Genomic DNA, 7808 nt, shown 5'->3' on the forward strand with positions numbered 1-7808 from the left:
CTTCGTAGTTCTTGAGGACGCGTGTCGCTTCTCGGTGCTTTAATTCAACGGTGCTTTAATCTCATCGACGAAGCATCGATGCAACGAAGAAGCATCGTGATAGCCGCAATGCGGATCCGTTCGACAAAAATTTCCTGGTACGGTCGTTTTCGTAATGTTATTAACCGTTTTAGTGTCGGATGTTTCAAGACTCCGTATCGGTTTGTGCTATGCAGCGCGATAGAGCTTCGTTTATTTATTTGCGAGGAGTACCGATCGACGCGATCGCGCTGCCCTTTTTCATCCTGTTTTTTTTCATCGAAATATACCGTTCGACGTGCTCGCGCTTCATTTCATCGGTTATACTGGAAGCGTTACAACAAACACTCAAAAGTTTGCGAAATATTTATGCTCTGCGTTTCGTTTGCGCGATAACATTCTATAATGCAGTATTTGGTTTTCCGATTCAAGAGGTAATTTTTTATATTGGTTTTTTTATTTAGTTTATGATTATTTGAAAAACAAGTAATTACGAGAGGAAACTCTGATATGACTCACGACGAGCACGCTTGAGCGCGTTGCGAATTAATGATCGTGACCATACGTCGTGGCACAATTTACCACGGTACGCGAATTGAGCGATCACGCTGCGTGGTGTTAAAACGGTTAGCGTAACTGCGCGTACGATTGTCGAGGGGCAAAGATATTGACGTTGGTAATCGTTTTCAGTGGCTTTAGAAGAAAACTGTACTGATTTCGAAGGACAAGTTATCTCAAATGGGCTGCTGTATGTGCCGGGACCTTCGGTTTGCAGCCTTTGCGTCTGCTACCATTCGGAGCCAAAATGGTGCAAGGCTATCTTCTGTTCACCTCCTTTTGTAAGTATATGCTCATTCTAAAAGCAACCAGCTTAGCACAACCATGCGAAACTAAAGTACACCGTTAACGCTTGCATGCTGGTCGTTAAAACACATGCTGCGCGAATAGGGTACACAGCGATTCATTTAACTCGCCTTGAATTAGTTTTAGAAAGACAAACATGGACAGGGATAATTTTTGTCACGAGCCGTTTAATTTATTCGTTCATTAGAACGAATTAATTTACACCTGCTGAGATCGCGATTGATGCGACAAATTCGAAATCTTGTTCCATATAAATATTTTTAAACAAGCACGTCGTAAGCTTTGTATATTTTTTAATCGCAACGAAACTGTTCAGAGAAATGCTGAAGTTATTAATTAGAAAAGGAGATTTCTACGCATCGTTGTAAAAGTGTCAGGGAAAATATTCGTGAAACAGTTACGTTGTTACAAGTTCTACAAGAAGAAATATTGAAAATCACGTTCCACTTATTCAGTTGCACGTGTAAAAGGTATCTTGCGTTCGCGCAAAAAATCTCTGAAGGATACATGCTTTATAATAATTGGAGTGTCGAAGTTGTTACGCGGATCGGCGTACACGTACCTTTTAATGAAACTAGGTTACCCATTCGTTATTCGTTCCTAATTTTCAGCTTCATGATTTTTACGCAATAAAATTTTATACACCTGTTCGGTTTATAAATGATTCAATTCAAATTTAACAGAATTAAAGTTGAAATAATCATTTGTACTTCATTAAAAGGTTCTTTCAGCATCTCGTTTTAATATTTTTATTGGTAATATTTTGTTGATCGTTATATTTAAATGGAGTTTTTCAAAGGAGAGACATTTTAAGGTAGGAAATGGACATACATTTATAATAAGAATTCAGAAGAAAGAATATTTCATACAGAAAGAAATATTCCGTATGTATAAATAACTACGCTATGAATTTTATATGTATCGGATATTCCTTCTGGTTAATGTATCTGATGTTTTTTCACGCGAGGTAGCGTATATTTGCATCTATATGTCTCTTCGTTTCTCAGTAGTAAAACTTAGCATTCATGCGGCTGATAAGTAGTTACGCACTGACAACGAGAAACATAAAATGAGTAAGAAGCATGAGACATTCTATAGGAAAAATAAACTTGTTTTTATCTTTCATTGCATATTCGTCAGAATATTGTTAATAAATATTTAAGTTAAGATTTCAGTTGAAATAAATACATAGGATTAGACATTTATTTGTCGGAGATGAAAGAACACCGGAACCTTCCCTTCGGAACTTTGGGAAGACCCCTAGTACTGTAATTTAGATTTCACCATAGCCGAATTAAGAAACTGTTGTCATTCAATTCGACTGTACTTATTTGAGATTTATGATAGTGAGCTCGGGCTCGAGGCGACAACCAGTCGCCGAACGTAGTCGCGGTCAAGGGATGAACGTTTTGTCTAACAAAGGCATGAAGTAACTCTATAGCTCTCCTTAAAAGAAATACTTAGGACGGGGCACGACGGTAAGCATTTCAACGATTTCTGTCCCGTGGCTCGCCACACGCAGACTCTATTCTTTGAGTAAGATGATTACCAGATGTCGACGCGTCTCCACAGTACATGTTCAGCTAGCCCGAGGACCCGCTATAAATCTTAAGATTTGTTTAACTAAAGTCCTTCAAACCGACAAACAGTCCTCGTCCCAACTACGAGAAAATAGGAGAAATCTATTTTTCTCACGAACGACGCTTCCTCTTCTCGAACTCTCTCTTAAGGGGGGTTAGCACGCTTCCCTAACCACCAACATGGAAATTGGCCAATTAACAGTAACGCCAATTTCCCTCACTTTCCGAATGAAGGCTTTTCTCCACGAATCCGATGATTTCGTGCCCTTAGGCACACCCATCATGGTTTTCCTCGACAGCGTTACCGTGATGGAGAACCACTCTCCCGTACGATCTCAAAGACGATTCAAGTAACTCTCAGATACGTAGTGATTGCCCCATGCATTAACATTGAGTACAACTTAGACGTTGAAGAAAAGTAGAGTTCGTCATCCCCTTGACCGCGGATTCGTTAGTGAGCCTAGGATCATTGTCATTAGCTTCTCGAGTATCTAATTATCGCGATTACTTGTCCAATTTCATCATAGTCATATTTGCACTAGTAAATATCTCCTCTATTGCATAATGATCACGTCTAGCGCCAATAGGGATTCGTTTCACGCCCTTAACCCTAACTCAAATCTTAACGTCAACCCGACATATTTATATATGTATCTATGAACGCATTTGACATAAAATTTTGATAACGACTAAAATTATATATTCTGATATTAAATTAATTTAATGAGAATAAAAAACTAATTTTTTTAAACAAGATTTTGTATAAAGTTATATTTATTAGGAAAAGTTCGTCCATCCCTTTATAATATGATAGGATTAGACTCATAGCTGTGTAAATCATTTCATGGAATAGTATATGTGTGCGTGTGTGTTCTAAGTTTTTACTATAAAAATGCTAAATGTACTAGGAAACGTTTTTAAAAATTCATACATTTTTCTTCATCAAACATATCAATCGTTATATTGAAAAGTTAATTATCTTTTATTTGTTTCGAGCTGCACATTGATTGAGACATTCGTGTTGGTTATAATTGCGAATTTAACGCAACGAAGTTGTTTGAATCCCTTGCAAGCATGTAAATATATCTTCGAATTAATTGGTCAATTACTTGAGGTTGGAATTGAAAGAAAGGGAAAGGTGGAGGAGAAGTCTTGCGTTTGAATGCGGGACACTTTTAAAGCCCACAGTTCGCTGAAATTGCCAGAGAATTCAATTAAATGGCAAATTAAACCATTGAACTGAATCTGTTTCCAATCGCGAGCTTAGAAATTCTATCCTTTGAATTTTTATATCAGTCAACTTTCTTTTTGTACGTACGGTAACGAATATAATTCATGAATTAATGAAGTATGTAATTGGATGAAAGTTCTTCTCCCTGGATTCAGTTTAGACTAAGAAAAATTATATAATAACGAAATTATCAACTTAAAATTGATAGAGTGTATAGTTTTTTTTTCTTTTTTGCGTGAGGAGGGAAAAATGCTGTTACGCATACCCAGTGATCCGCATCACTGGGTTATGTGGGACTCGGGCCGATGTTGTTGCCATACCCACTAAAAACCCCTCCTCCTTTTTCCTTTGCTTCGAGGACAGACAACCCCGGTAAAACCTGTCGGCAGTCATCAGGGTTGTCCTTTCATGCCCCGTTGTATCTTCTTCTTCAGGCAGTTATTCTGTATATTCTGTATTGCTCTCGTCATCTTCTCAGCTAGTTCAGAATACTGGGCTGATCTCCTTCTGTGGTTCTTTGTTGTCTTGTATCTCTGCCTTCACTGCTCCGCGTAGTTGTTGTTGCTCTCGTTCTCCTCCTTGCTTCCATCAAGGCCTTCGCTGTCACCCTCCTGTGAGACATGACGGTCTTGCGAAATTGCCTGAATTTATCTCAGCTCTCGTTCTTGGCGGTCACCGTGGCGATCAGATTGTCCACGTCTATGTTCTCGCCAAGAGCGTTCTCCAGCTCAATCCTTCTGTCCGTTCACTTCGGGCACGTGAAGTCGGGAACGTCAACCGTTTCCAGTGCAAATTCAATTTTGAATCGCAATTTCCATGTTTGCGTGGCAAAAACTGCTTCCCAATCAAAAACTCTGTCCACTCCGCACGCTCCACACGCTCTGCCCACTCTACCTTTTCCCGTTCTTCGGAACAGGTATCCCGAAACCCCCGTGATCAAGGTCACGCAGCCTTTTCACGTAAACTGTCCACTTAAAGGACCCAACGGTACATTGTTTACAGTTCGGCCGATACCTTAGGCCTTCTGGCCCCGGTACTACATAAATATTTGAATAAATATTGCGAATTTCATATTGCTAAAAGATTTATACTATTTGTTCGTAAATAATCGTCGGATCTATATTTAAGTGGAAACTGCTGCATTAGATCTCTTTTCTTACTTAAAATTATTTGGATTGGTAACTTGGATGTAACATGTAATTTATTCTTCTTTTATAAATAGTGTACAGAAGACACCAATTCAGAGAAATGGAAGGAAAGTCTAAAAGCAAAGAAAATCTACAGGAAGATAAAACGTTCGAGCCTTGCCAGGCTATATAAGATGCTAAGTAATCTTCCTAGTCTTGCAGTTCTTTCTATTTTGATCAATAATTATTGGTATATGTTAGGAATGCAATTAGAATTTTTGTCCTCAAGCAAAGTATAATTTCAATTTTGTATGTAAACCAAAATATTAAATATCAAATAACCATCAAATAAAATTATATTGTATGGACTACTGTTTCTTTAAATATTTAAATATTTGATAAATATTGTTTATTTAAATATTTTAAATTGCATGAAAAAAAAATGATGCAAATAAATCATAGGGCATTTTAACTAAAGAGACCAATATCTATTTAACAGTGATTAAATCGTCACCGTTTAACGCTCTATCTCTTTTATTAACTGTGCCTTGTTAAGCTACTGAGGATTACAGAGGATGCGTTTTTTTGATAAACAAACGTTCTGACAAATACGGCAGCAAAATCAGATATGTAGATTCTTACAACAGCAGTTATATTGTAGGAATTCCGTTTTTCAGAAGCTTTATTTGTGAAACGACAATTCGCCAGAGTACGGATTCACTGTAGTTATAGCTGTAGGATCTCTATCTAGTTGACAGATCTGCTTTACGTAAAGAATTCCTGTCTCTTGTTCTACTTTATCGCGATTCTCTCCTCACCTTATACGCTTTGTCGAGGAAAGTAATATCGCTACATATCTCGGCTCCGGTTACAATAATTAGTTTCCGCCTAAACTGCTAGAACCACGTAGCACGCACTCTACTCTCGTTTATTAAACATTCAGGCCATCTGATCGCATGCGACGAGTTTTATGTTAATCCCGACCAATTACAATATCTTTCTCTCGTTTACAAGGGACGACGAGACTAGCAGTTGCGTGCTTTCCAAAGCAAAAGCCGCGATATCTGCATGATAACCTAACCTCAACCGATTTTGTTGTACTATTCTTAAGTGGACTTCGTTTGTACCACTTTCGTAACAAAAATAGAATATCTAGAACACAGCATTCCGTTCTGCGATATTGTCAATTTCTAACATCTGAAACATCAGAGATAATTTTTTCCCTACAGTTGTAAATTTGTGTGAAAAATTACGAACGTAACGGTGTTTGGCGCATGTACAGTTCCCCCTCCCCCTCGCCCCTCCAACCATCATTTGCGTAGACATGCTAGAAAGATCCACTTTTCCACGGTGAAACTGTGTGTATTGTAATTTCATTTTGACAATGGTCCAACATCCTACTATGCATAAGTTTAATATCAATATAAGCAGGTTTCATGCCAAGTATTACATCTAACGTATAAGCACTAACCCTGGTTTTAAATACCTTATAGTAACACTGAAAAGATTATTCAGTAGGATGTCTGGCTCAACATCAATATTTTACTTAGAAGAGAATACGTCGAGAGCATGTTGGTGGATGGAATGGGAGATGAATGAAGGCTTACTTCTGTAAAATACATAAAATGGTAGTCGGAATGAATTTTGGCGCTTGGGGACAGAAAAAGAGCTGACTGATACTGTCATACACCTGAATTTATAAAATTTTGAAAATCGATGTAACCTTTGAACTTTATCGTATTCTGTTTCATAGCACAAATTATTCTTCCCGAAATGTACGTTTAGTGTTATAATATATTTGACCAATGGTTCTCAAATACTAGTTTTGCTGAAGCAATGGTGGAATTGGAGCAATTCTTTCTTCTTTTATTCTTTGAATGACCTGGATTTTCGAGTAGTCTAGTGACGATTGATCCGTACAATTAATCGATTTCTTCTTATTACAGAGCTGCAAGAGATTCCGCGTTGGACGCCGATGTTGCGAGTTCGAATGCCTGGATGAGGTTGGCACTGAGTATTGGTCCGGATCTGATGTGGTTATCGTCGATGGTTCACCTAAACTTGAAAAACATAGTGTATTGTGGACGCTGAGCTTAGTGATGGCAATTGTAATATTTTAATTTCTCAATAAAGATTCCGATGGCGCCGTTGACAAAATTCGTACCTTATAAACGTCGACGATTAGCTTCAGCCACCGGGAAAAGAAGTAGTGTACAATGTAGTGTGTTAACGAAGAATCATTTGTAACTGAATAATTATACCTTGAGAAGATTATACCTGAGTAATTATATTTATTCTTATTTTCTTCCCCTTTATTTCATTTGAATAGATTTTTGTATTCAAAGAGCGAGGTATGATTATTTCAGACGGGTTAATTTGTTTTTATATATGTCAAAAGAATGAAAGGAGATGACGATGAATCGGTGACAGGTAGAAAATTGTAATCTGTTGTATTTCCATGGTACTGTATACTTGACTATATTTTGTTCAATATTATTCATATTCTATCATGTAATTTGGGAATATACATACATATACATATATGAAAATATAGTGGTATACTTATCCCCTAATCTTTGTGATTTCTATGAAACTTTTATGATTCATTGTCACTTGTATGAAAGATGGAAATATAAAAAATTGATAAAATTATTAATAATATTTACAAAGAAAAAGTGAGCTGTTGGATATACAGGGTGGTTGGTAACTGGTAAAAAAAAGAAGTCGAAAATATACAAATTTTTCATTTGAGGCTTTGTTTTCGAGAAAATCGACTTTGAATTTTCGCTCGGTACGCGTGCACTTTATCACGTTTCGTTATAACGGATTTTATTGTAGATTGTGTTTCGATTGACGTTATGTTGATAAACCGTTCCAATATGTTGCAACGCGTTGCAGGCATACCGATCAAAAATTCAAAGTCGATTTTCTCGAAAATAAAGTCTCAAACGAAAAATTTTTATTCTATATTTTCGACTTCTTTTTTCG

General features: G+C 37.1%; 1 long non-coding RNA gene across 1 annotated transcript; it reads left to right on the plus strand.

The window, feature by feature from the left end:
* Window positions 1-81: 81 nt before the first annotated feature.
* On the plus strand, window positions 82-7393 carry LOC126927558 (uncharacterized). Its single transcript, XR_007715620.1, has 2 exons — window positions 82-857; window positions 6767-7393. It is a non-coding gene; the product is annotated as an uncharacterized LOC126927558 (long non-coding RNA).
* The last annotated feature ends 415 nt before the right edge of the window (window positions 7394-7808 follow it).

Source organism: Bombus affinis, unplaced genomic scaffold (genome assembly GCF_024516045.1).
Source record: "Bombus affinis isolate iyBomAffi1 unplaced genomic scaffold, iyBomAffi1.2 ctg00000143.1, whole genome shotgun sequence".
Lineage (NCBI taxonomy): Eukaryota > Metazoa > Arthropoda > Insecta > Hymenoptera > Apidae > Bombus > Bombus affinis.